At 45.4% G+C, this 12,432-nt stretch overlaps 1 pseudogene across 1 annotated transcript; it reads left to right on the plus strand.

The window, feature by feature from the left end:
- The first annotated feature begins 2,511 nt into the window (after positions 1–2,511).
- On the plus strand, positions 2,512–11,680 carry LOC147905107 (pentatricopeptide repeat-containing protein At2g33680-like; annotated as a pseudogene). Its single transcript, XR_015542698.1, has 2 exons — positions 2,512–2,957; positions 8,371–11,680. The product of XR_015542698.1 is annotated as a pentatricopeptide repeat-containing protein At2g33680-like (transcript).
- The last annotated feature ends 752 nt before the right edge of the window (positions 11,681–12,432 follow it).

Here is a 12,432-nt window from a genome sequence, read left to right on the forward strand (position 1 = left end):
TGAAACGGATAGATCTTACTGTAATGAGATCTTCAAGAAGGTCCCCATCTCCTACGATCAGCTCGTCTCATTGCTTGTACGAAGCTCCTAACTTTATGACAGTTGCGGCCAAGGTTGCCAAAGAAAGCTAATTCCCCTCTCCCTTGTTTATGAGATTTCTACACCTCTCTTTGAACTGACAGATGGTTCCTTGCGGGTAAATTTTTGGAACTACAGCAGACGGTTCTATCCTCTCGACCCGAGTGGAAGGATCAAAGGCAATGCTATAGTCAGTGGTCCCTCCATCATTCCTTGGGTTTCTAGAGCAAACGAAGAAGTTGTTGACTCTTATGCAGTCACCTATGTTTAGAAACTTTACAAATTCTCCATAGAAAAGCTCGTCAATGTGCAAGGTTATGAAACCTAGGCCAACCCTATCAACAAGATCAACTTTCAAACATCTCTGATAATTGGCACTAGTGAGCATATACGTTCCGTACTTGTTCAACACCTTCCCATCAAACACACGGTTTTTGATTGTTAGATCAATCTCTGAAACTTGCAACACTTTCACTACTGGCTCGATCTCTGGACCACACCAATTGTGCGCTTCATGGAGAGTAGGCACATTGACATTCTCTACACAAGGTGGGTATTCTTCCTTCACTTCAACTACTTTCGGTTTCTTGTCATCCAAAAGATCAATGTCAATGATCTTCTGTTTGGGGCATGGCTTGTTGGTTTTAGGTGATTTCACGACAGGGGGTGGTGAAGAACTCAGAAGAGAGGTGACTGCACCTACAAGCGAGGGGCTAACAACATGCACACTCAAAGGGGATTTTTCAGTTCCAAGGGCATTGTCTTTCTTGGCTTCAGGATGGATAACATCTGTTTCAAGAAAAATTGCTCTATTAGAGATCTATGCCGCTATCAATAGTCTATTAAAAAAAAGTTTAAATTAATCCAAAATCACCATGAATTTCCTTATTACTATTTTCACGTAATTATTACCACAATATTCTATACTACTACTCATCCATTTCATTTGACACAAAAGCATTGGTAGTGTAATTATTCTCATCAAATAAATGTCTTTCATCTTTTTTTGAGCATTGCATTAATTCATGTTGTTGAATGATTGCATGTTTTTTTTTTCCTTTTTGTTTGAAGGAATTAAAATGTGGGGGATCGACCTATATGAGACTGAAGCAATGAAAGCATTACAAACATTTAAACATTTACGCACAGTGCAATCAAGCATGCAATCAAGCAAACCATATTTAGCAACAATATAAAACATCAACACACTATATCTACATACATTCAAAAAAAAAAGCAAGCTATTTTTCCAAGGAAAAAAAATCAAAACGGTTCATCTAGCTTTGAAAATTCGATGTTTTGCTACGTCGGAATGCATGCATTCTGTTTCAGTTTGCTCTCTGTTTCACTCTACGCACCCCTCAATCTTTGACTGCAACTAACTAGACAGCCCTCTACTATCATCGCGCCCTCCCAAATCGTCACACAGATACACAACCCCGAAAATTTCATCCCAGAACCCGAAATCAGAACTCGACACAAACACAGTAAGACTCTGGCACCAAAAACATAGACAAAACGACCGTCTGAACCCTCTACTGTCATTGCGCCCTCCCAGATCGTCATCGTGTCCTCCCAACTTGTCACACAGATACACAGCCCCAAACTGTCATGGCGGCGTCCCAGATCGTCATGCACAAAACATGCGCGGTCCTTCTTCTCTAGTTCGTGCTTCTTCTCGCACCCTAGAAACACACTCCACACCCACCTAAAGCTTCATGCAGCGCATCCAGGCACTCCAACAACAAATTTCATCTCAGAATCCGAAATCAGAAGTCAGTGAAAACTTCCCAGACACGGTTGCATCGAATTTTACAGATGAATCTATACTCCAGAGACAACGAAAACGTACACAAACCGACACTTGAGCATAGACCTTCACAATCCATCATTTTCGTATCGAAATCTTCACAACAAGACGCACACAATGCATACACGACCATCTTGTAGCAGTTGCACCACAAGCATACATGCATTTCATAAACATGCAAGTGCTCCTACCTCCTGTCAAGGCAGATAAAAATCTGCCTGACAGGGATGATCTCCCATACTTTGCTCTCCGATTCTATGAAGAGGTGCAAGCCAAGATTGGCTGCCCTCTTCAAGCATCGTTACAACGCTACATGCCTATGTGCAAACGTTATCACGAATTGAACTCTACATCACCACACCCGAACAAGCGAGCCGAATCATCCTCTTGTGTCGCCACGCCCAAACGAACACCACCACAAAACAACAAAAGCTTTCAAAAGGTAAGAGACAAAACCCCTAACAATACGCAATACACTAACCATCGTGTTTTGAACACTAACCATCGTTATAATCCAAGTCAAATTGACTCGGATTAAACGATTTTCGAGGACGGCCACCACTACCCCTAGAAACCCAATGGACCCTTGAGGGCGTGTTGCATTAACACAAGTGCAACCATACGAGAGTCTCTCTCTCTCTCTCTCTCTCTGTCTTTCTGTTTCTACTCTAGACGAAAAAATCAGCCCAGCGCATGCGCACCAGCCCCCCTGTCAATGTCTCATTTGCGCATTCACTCGGAGTCACACCACCGCGCTTTTGTTCAAGCGACTTGCCGTAGTCTGTTGCTGACTTCGTCGCATCCGCCATGGACAGATGGACCTAGCCCGTCTGAAGAGCCCTCATCATGCTCAATCCTGTCCAGATTATCCTCAGAATCCGAGCAGAGTTGCAGGTTGTATGAGGGGCAGAATGCTGCTGCTGCTAAGTGCAGCATCGGAGATGGTGGAAAGATGTCCTGTGATTCTGAATGATATGGTTTAAAAGCAAGTAAGCCGATGGTGATAAAAGAGTTGTGGTGGAGGATTTCTGCCAATCCCTGTGAGAATTGGGACAGCAAGTCCAGCAAGGTAATGACAAAGCGTTGCTTGTCGGTCTCACATGAGAATTTTTGAATATTGGATTGAACAAGGTGAATTTCATTCAATGGGCCTGCCCTAGTGACTAGTGAAGTGAATATATGAATGAATTGTTGGTTGCTTTAGTATGTGTATGGGATCATAGCGTAAATGAGGGAATGAAGAAAGACGCTGGGAGTGACAACCAAGTACTACGGAGCTGTGTTACAACGGACTAACTATGGCTGCAAGATTAGCGCCCAGGATTAAGCATTCTATGCAAGCGGCAGGTTGGATAGCTCATGGCTCAGCGTTACGAGAAGCAACGTGGTGCATGCCACAGAAGGAGGTTTCAGCTTTCAAAATGTATGAACGTTTCTAGAATGCTTCGCAACCGCATATAAAACTATTCAGAACAGAGATAGCCCGTTTGTTGAGGGACATACAATCTTATCTTGACCTAGGAACCCTACCTCCTCCTCAGATTCTCAGCAGCCAGTTTGTAATTTCGTATAGATGACTGGCATTTTGGCAACAAGCTCAAGCAGATCGAGAAGCTGGTCGCATTTTGAAACCACTTTGCAACCTCATGGCTGAGAGATCTTGCGCAGGAGTAACCATCCAATGGAGCTTCTCATCCTTTCGAATTGCCGAGCTTTCCCTCATCACTTAATCTCTCTCTATAGCCTTCTTCCATGCCATGACGATCATCTCGCTCCAAGCTACAGCTCTCCACTCTCTTCCCCTCAAAGAACCGCAAACGATCTTCAGAGCTCCCCTCCACAGAAAACACTCAGAATGTGTCCTCCACTGGTTCTCCATCCACCAGACGTGAGGCCAATTTGCTGCAATTGGATTTGCACTTCGTGAAATCAGTCCGATTAGTCGGCAGGCTTCTAGAAGCGTGCATGTTTTTCAACCTGTTCCTCCAAGTGCGACTGGCAGCCAGCAATTTCATGCATCTTGCTGGAAAGAGAGGAAGAAATCCCACGCATCTGGCTGCAAAGAGCGCCAGAAAGCATGCGAGCCACCGAAGAGCGCAAGAAAGCATGCGAGCGACCAATTGACAGAAGGAAACAGAGCTTAGTAGTCCCATGCATCCCGCTAGAAACACAGCCAAGCAACAATTCCATACATCTCTGCAGAAAGATAGGGAGAAATTGTTGGTGAACTGGGTTGAGTGCATGGTTGAGGCAAGGGGGGTTGGTAGATAAACTCAACGTGGAGCAAGCCGTTTAGAGCGCGTGCGCACCCTGTGGTCTAGAGAACTAGTGCATGTTAAATAACACTTGGGCAAAGTTTTGTTAATTTTTGAGACCTTTGTTTGAGCCTTAGAAAGTCTAGGTCAACCCTACGATTTGATATTATGCAAGGGTAGATGGGCCATGAGGAAATTTTTTAAAAGATCTAGTTACATAACTCAACCCTGACTAGATGCTGGGCAAGCTGCTGGTCCGCAGCCTCACTCCCGGTTCAAAACCTTGGAAGCTCTTGCTGCAGCCCGGTATCCTTTGGAACCCTTTGGAACACAGGAGGCCAGTGGCAACAGTCTTATAGATGGATCGTTTCAGAGGCTCCCTTAATAGGAAAGGTCTCCTTTCATGAGGAGTCTCCACAGGGTAATGGCAGCGTTTGTCACAGCAGGGACTCATTCGGCCAGTCCTACTTGTCAAGAGGGGTTCGAGAGGTAGCGACTCATCTAGCATCCGGAGGTCCAGGATAGGAGGATCTCATGTTGGGACAACAAACTCACATCAATGGATCGCAGTGGGATAGTGGTCTATCCCGATCCTTTGAGACCTGGAGACCTTTGCCCTTGGAGGTGGAGGCACAAGCGCAGATGCTCTCGCATGTGAGGGGGGCATGAGATTGATGCAGCGATCCTGGTCTCGTGGTGGGAGAATGCCTCTCAGGATCCAGTTTTTATGGCAGTCCCTTGGCTCCTTCCACTGCAGATACTATAGACTGGGGCCGGGGGTCTCCTCTAGCCAGAGACGACGGATGACGATGAGGCTTTAGGATTGATAGACTGGCAGAGGGTCAAGTTTTTGCGCTGATTGGACAGAGCATGAACTATTGACCCCGGCACAGTCGTGACACAACAGGAGGGGGCATGGTGGCGAGTTCGGGAGATTCAATGGGACCTGGTTCTGGCTTGCCCGGGTTAGGTACCCTTCTTTTCTTACACCACCCGCATTGGTCGACGTCTTCAGTTGGAGGCAACAACATGGACTTCTTCGAGGGCACAGCATTAGGTAGAGCAGGAGGCTCGCAGGGAGGTAATTTCTCACTTTTGGTTTCGTCTCTGGATCAGATGTAGACCACGGAAGATCTCGTATTTCTTCTGGATGGCTGCACTGTGCACATGGAGGCTTGCCCATCGGCCCCTGCTTGGAGCAGTTGTGGGTGGATGGTCGCTACCTCCACTGCACATACTGAGTGTTAGAGATGATCCCTCACTGTCTTTGGTGTCGCCCAGTAGCGCAGAGGATTTGGTCAGCCCCTCTCAGGATTGTGGCCAGCAAGCAGAGGATGCAGCAGGACTTCACTTGGGGGATGTCCGCGTGACTTTCAAAGGGAGGTCATGCTTTCTCGATTGATCTAGCCTCTTCCGTCTACCGGATACAGGGGGAGCAGGTGGTTAGGATTGAGACATATAATTCAGTACCTCCCTCCCGCGTATGTCCTGTGCCTTCGCCACAAGGTGGTAAATGGGAGACTGTGTTCAGCATCACTGTTTGGAACATGTGGGTTGCCTGCAATCGACCAGTAATACAAGTGACCAATGATTTCGTCAGCGTATGCAATCGTCAGGCGATCATGGAATCGAGACAATATTCTTCACGATGATCTTTTCTCTAAGCTCCCTCTTCTCTTTCTCGTTCCTTCACTCTCACACACATCAGGGCCTAGAACCAATAAGCTGGACACCCTGTAGGTATTTTATTTCACAGAGAAAAGATTACAGAGTAAAAAGCTTCTTAGCCATTCGAAGCTCATTCTTTCATCATGTGAGAAATTTGAGTACAATAGAGATCAGCTCCCCTCTCTTGGCAACTGGCATGTGTCATCTTCCTAGCTATCACTAATTACATGCCGAATAAACTGGCAGCTGTGTACGCTTCCAAGCCCAAGGTCACATGCTGATGTAGACGCCACTTCGTAAGCAGCCTTAGCCCCTTAAAAGTAGGGCACTTTAACCACCACGGTACCCATTAACAGTTAGCTTTTTGCATGCAAAACTAATCTCTAGACTAAACTTAATCTCTGTGGGCGTCCCCACCAAGCAAACCAAAGCGCACACCAAACATTAATTCTTTGGTTGACCGAGGTAAACCCTCTTTGACCATAATTAAGGGGCTTTAACCAATAGTCAAGGCGCCTTAATTATAACCAAATCTCTCCAACCGAGGTTGGAATATCTTGGTTGACTAGAGTCAACCCTCTTGGCCCTAAACCAAGTCTCCCTGACCGAAGTCGGGTATTCTTGACCGAAGTCAAGTGTCTTTGACCGAAGTCAATGCTTTGACCAATTAAAAGAACTTTTTGACCATAATTAAAAATAAATGAAGAACCCTTTAATTATGATCAAATAAGAGGTCAACTTTGTACTTTACTTAGAATCTTTACAGCTTGGTGACATCCCCTCAGCTTCTAATCAATTGACCTTAACTGAAAAACCTCTTTGTAAATTGGTGACATTGCCCACTGAGAGTTTAGTGATGGGAGGACATCAGGTTTCCCCAGCAGCCACTCTCGTTGCCATTTGGCAAGATATTGTCTACACTTTATGCTCCATTGGGAGTGCGGGACTCCATGTTCTAGAGCAAGTGCCGAAAGGTGGGCATGTTTCTGCAAGGCATGGCCTGCAGACACCTTTTATGTCCTCACCGCGAGAGGTATTCGCTGGATGCATAGTTCGCCACCTTGGTGATTAGCCCTTGTTCCAAAGATTCCCTAGGTGAGCTGAGTCTTCTGGGACAAGCTGGGTTTCTTTCTAAGAACCAAGTTTTTTGTCTTGCTTTTTTCCCATGGTCAGCACCTTTTGGTTTCTGCTGATTTGTATGGTTGGTTTTTTCATGCATTAATAGAAGTTCCTTTTCTTTGTAAAAAAAAGAAAACTCAAACCTGACTAGAGGCTAGATTCATTGCATCTATCCACAATCAATCTAGATTGTCACATGTCAGTTCTTGCCCTTTCTACATATTGTGATCGCTCCAATCCTGTTTTCTTCTGACATTGCCACCTCTGCTAGATTTCCTACACAACCCTTGCCACATCACCAGCCTATCCTTAATTTGAGCCTCGGTTGCTGGAGATTTATTGAAATATTGATCATAGATCGATTTTTGGTTTAACCCTGGCACCTAACAGATTATAGAAGGATGGTATCTGCATTGGGTTGAGCTGCTGCTTATTGGATCACTGCAGGTTCTTATTGTTTGGTTTGAGATTTTTGTTACCTCGTGGGGTCAGGAGCTATCAAAGCATCTTTCATTGTTCTACACAGCTTGGAGATATTTCTAGACAGTTCTATTGATTCCTATCTAATCTCTTTTGTAAGTCTGATACATCATAAGCCATGGCCTATAGGGTCTTTAGTTGTCATAAGCAAGGGGCTATAGGGTCGTTAGTTGTCCCACTCAAAGAATCTTTTCATTTTGTTTCTCTTAATTCAGTTTATAAAGGACAGAAATGCACCATGGATCCATCCTTGGTGGGGGACGTAGGACCTCGTTCACAACCCATTGGGCTCTAATTATCATTCTCTCAACCCTACTCCTCTTTATGGTTCAGTCTACTTGATGCATAATTAAGCCACTTTTACTTTTATTCAACTGTGGAAAAGTTTTGGGACTTGCTGTTAATCCCTGACACCTACTATTTCCATGATCTAGCTCACCTAATCAATTTTGGGACTAAAAGGCTAACCAGGTGAATCCACACTGGAGCTTTCCAGTTCTCAGCAAAGAGTCTTGAGAGATGCGCTATCTTTATTGTGAGTTTCACCTTGCTCCAAGTTAGAAAGTTGTGTTTTCACCAGAAGATGACTCACTAATGAGCGCTACACAAGATGGCATTCATGGGAACAGCATGTTTGTAGGCTTTACTGAAGCTCTCAGTGATGATGTCCCCAGGCATACCTTAAACATCTCATATGCAAATATTGCCTTCTCTTCAAGGCCGAGTATTCTGTCTCATGAGCAAATCAATATACTTTGCGCGGGCGTGGTCGGGGGTGCGACAGCGTTCCGGGTGCCACATGTCCCAACCCGACCTGGAAGGAAATGTACCCTTTGGATACTTTGTCCTGCAGTTTCTAAATACACTTCAGGCTGTAGGTAGAAGAGCACAAATGGCTACCAAAGATATATTCAGGAAGAGAAGTGCATACGTTTACAGGAAATTCTTCTATGTTTGCAGGCGTTTATTAAACAGAGAGACTTATCAGGCGTAAGAGAAACATTGAAACTTGTCAAGACGAGTGCATTAACGTCAGATGCTCTTTTGGGGAGCTACCTGATTCATGAAAACTTACTAGAGGCAAACAATGTATTAAGCAATTTGTCTGAACCTGGTTCATGTTCATGGAGTGCCATTATCTCAGCAACTGCTAGGCTTGGACAGAATGAGCAAGCTCTCAAAATCTACCACCAAATGCACGATTTTAGTGTTGAGCCAGATGGATATGTTTTTGTTGCAGTCCTGAAAGCATGTTCCAGGATAGCTAGCCTTGACGAAGGCAAGCAGATTCATTCCCATGTCATTGAAAGCGGGCTTGATTCGGATGTGTTTGTTGGGAACACACTCATCGACATGTATGTGAAATGTGAGAGCCTTGACGATGCCCATGTAGTGCTTGCCAAGTTGCCAAAGCCAGATGTGGTCACATGGAGTGCATTGATTGCAGGGCATGCCCAGCATGGGCAAGCCAAGGAGGCGATTCTGCTCTTTCAGCAGATGCAACAGGAGGGAGTGCAGCCTAACAGAGTCTCATTTCTTTCAATCCTGAAATCTTGTTCCAGCATAGCGGCCCTTGAGCAGGGCAAGCAAATCCACTTCCAGGTCATCGAAAGTGGGCTGGAGAACGATCTGCCTATTGCCAATACCCTAATCAACATGTATGCAAAATGTGGGAACTTGGAGGATGCACACAAAGTGTTTGACAGATTGCCAAGGCGTGATGTGGTCACATGGAGTGCACTGATTGCAGGGTTCAGTCAGCATGGGCATGGTCAAGAGGCACTTCAATGTTTCCAGGCGATGCAGCAGGAGGGCATGGAGCCAGACAATGTTACATATGTCTCCATTCTGAAAGCATGCTCTAGCATAGGGGCCTTAGAGCAGGGCATGCTATTCCACTCTCTCATTATTGGAGGGGGTTTTGCATTAGACCTGTTTGTGGGCAGCACACTGATCAACATGTATGTCAAGTGCGGGAGCCTGTGGGATGCACACATGATGTTTGATAAGTTGCCAAAGCGAGATGTGGTTTCGTGGGGCGGATTGATTGCAGGGTACAGCCAGCATGGGCATGCTGGTGAAGCTCTTCACCTTTTCCAGAAAATGCAACTAGAGGGCATTGAGCCAAGTCCTTCTGTACTGATCTGTCTGCTGAAAGCATGTTCCAACAGAGGGGTCCTTGAACAGGGCAAAGAGCTGCACTCGTGTGCCGTGGGAATTGGATTTGAGTCAAATTTATTCGTTGGCAACACACTTGTCGACATGTATGCCAGATGTGGAAGTCTTGTGGATGTTCATATACTGTTCGATGGAATGCAAAAGAGAGATGTGGTCACATGGAGTACATTACTTGTGGCATATACTCAGCATGGGCTTGCTAGCGAGGCTCTTCAACTTTTCTCACAAATGGAGCAAGAGGGAGTGAAGCCAAATCAAGTCACATTCAATTGTATCTTGAAAGCATGCTCTAGCCTTGCAGCTCTTGACCAGGGCAGGCAGATTCATTTGCAAATTATTGAAAATGGGTTTGAGTTGCTATCATCTGTTGGCAACACTCTTACTGAGATGTATTCCAAATGTGGGAGCTTGAACGATGCTCACACTGTGTTTCAGAGATGGCCAAGGCAAGATGTGGCATCCTGGAGCATTCTGATTGCAGCGTATGCCCAACATGGGAATGGTAAGGAGGCTCTTGAGCTGTTTCAGCACATGCAACAGGAAGGCGTGGAACCAGACCAAACCATCTTTGTTTGCATTTTGCATGCATGTTCCAGTATCGCATCCCCAGAGCAAGGCAAGTGGGTCCACAGACTAATCATTGATGGTGGGATGGAGTCAGATAATTTTGTTGGCAATGCAGTCATTGGCATGTATTGTAAACTTGGCAATCTTGAGAATGCTCAGTCAGTGTTTGACAGATTGACAGAGAAAGATGTGGTGACCTGGAATGCATTGATTACAGGGTATGCTCACAATGAGCTTGGCCAGGAGGCTCTTCAACTCTATAAGCAAATGCAGCAGGAGGGCATGGAGCCAAATCAGGTGACACTTGTTTGCATTCTGAAAGCATGTTCCAGCATAGCAGCCCTACAGCAGGGCAGGCAGATTCATTCACAAGCCATTGAAAAGGGGTTTGTGTTGGACTCATTCATTGGCAGTGCCCTTATTGGCATGTACATGAAATGTGGGAGCCTGGAGGATGCATGTGCAGTTTTCGACAGATTGTCTAAGCAAGATGTGGCTACATGGAATGCCTTGATTGCTGGCTATGCCCAGCGTTATAATTACCAGCTGGCTCTGCAGTGTTTTATGGACATGCAACAAGCATGCTGTAGGCCAAATGATGTTACCTTTTTGTGTGTTCTTTCTGCTTGCAGTCACTCAGGCCTGGTAGATGAAGGCTGTCTTTATTTTAAGTCAATGAGAGAGGACCCTATGATTGTAGCAAGGCTTGAACATTTCAACTCTATGATTGGACTTCTTGGTCATGCAGGATGCTTGAATGAGGCAGAAGACTTACTTGAAAGTCTTCAATTTCAATCCAATGTGGTAGGATGGACATCGTTGCTTGGTTCCTGTAGAAAGCGTGGAAATGTCAAAATTGGGAGGCGATGCTTTGAACAAATCGTCACAATGGAAGGGCATACTGCTGGTGACTACACGTTGATGTCAAAAATCTATGCCAATGCTGGTATGTGGGAAGATGCAGAGAAAGTAGATGAGTTTAGAAAATGTACAAGTTTGTGGAAAAAGCCAGCAAGTGCTTGAGCCTTGTATTGAGGTTCATGATATGATGCATGCTTTAGACAACTCACACTCTCGAATTGATGACATTTATGCAAAAACTTAGGACTCTGAGCGTTCTAAAGGAAAGTATATGCCACGTTTGGACTTGGTGGAGAGTCAATATCAAATAATCAGAAAGAAATATGGTGCAATTCAGCTAAGATAATATCCAAGATTGACATGCATTATTAGAGTCAAGATGGGGCACAATTTTGTAAAGATTATTATTAGATTATTTGCTGCAATGCAGAGTAAATAAGCTACTGAAGGCTTTTATTGTAAAACTTTGGCACGTTGAGTTCTGCCAACAGTTGCAGGAGGCAATCTCCCTCTTCAAGCAACTAGGTGGTCCAGGCACAAAAACTAAGCACATCATGTAGCTTCCACGCCCACCAATCCATCTATTAGATTTCCTTTTCCTTCTACCCAGGCTGCTGTCACTTGGATTTATGCTACCACCTCCTCCTCTTCGCTCCTGGCCTCGGCAGTACAAAGATTGCCACTAGATGAATAGGAATGTAGAATCGGCAGGCAGTGCATGCAAAAGGCAAGGAAAGGCGGTGGCCCAACCTGAAGTCTCTCCCATCAAAAGGTCCATTTTCAGGGGTCAGTTTCTACAGTGGCCAAGAAGGAATGGCTCCTATCATGATCAATTGGGGATCAAGGCAATTTGGTGTACACAGTCCCATGGAGTGCCACCTTTTCAGCCGACATTCTTCTCCATGAGTGCCCTGTTTAGCTTCATTTCCCTAATCTCTGTGAGTTGTTGAGAGTATTTGCAGCTACACTTGGTCGTGTCCTGTACATGCCTCCAATTCAAGTGAGACACACTGCTCCAGAAGCCTGCATCCTATGGGATTGACGTGAGGAGCCACCTTCTCAGTTGGAGCTTTCCAGTCCCAATGGTTGAGAAATTGTGGTTCCAGTTAGATTTGGTACATTTCCTGATGCGTAGGAAACTGGCAATTGCGCACGGTCCTGCCCCCTTCATGGTGTCTCGCCTTCGCAAGTCAACGAACATCTGCAACAGGATAGTTTGAGATGGCCATTAGCTACCGTCTAGTGCAGATGCAGGCCAGGCTATAGGTCTGGATGCTGGAAGAAATCAACAGTCTTCTCCGGTAGCAGATGCAAAGCTACCTAGTGGAAGCTGTTCAGAAACAATGGAAACTGCAGCTGCCGGATGTTTGAGTCCAAGTGCTGCAAACCCCTCTTGACAACAGAACTTCTGATAGC

Source organism: Dipteris shenzhenensis, chromosome 2 (genome assembly GCF_047967505.1).
Source record: "Dipteris shenzhenensis isolate YYH24624 ecotype China chromosome 2, Dip_SZ_1.0, whole genome shotgun sequence".
Classification (NCBI taxonomy): domain Eukaryota; kingdom Viridiplantae; phylum Streptophyta; class Polypodiopsida; order Gleicheniales; family Dipteridaceae; genus Dipteris; species Dipteris shenzhenensis.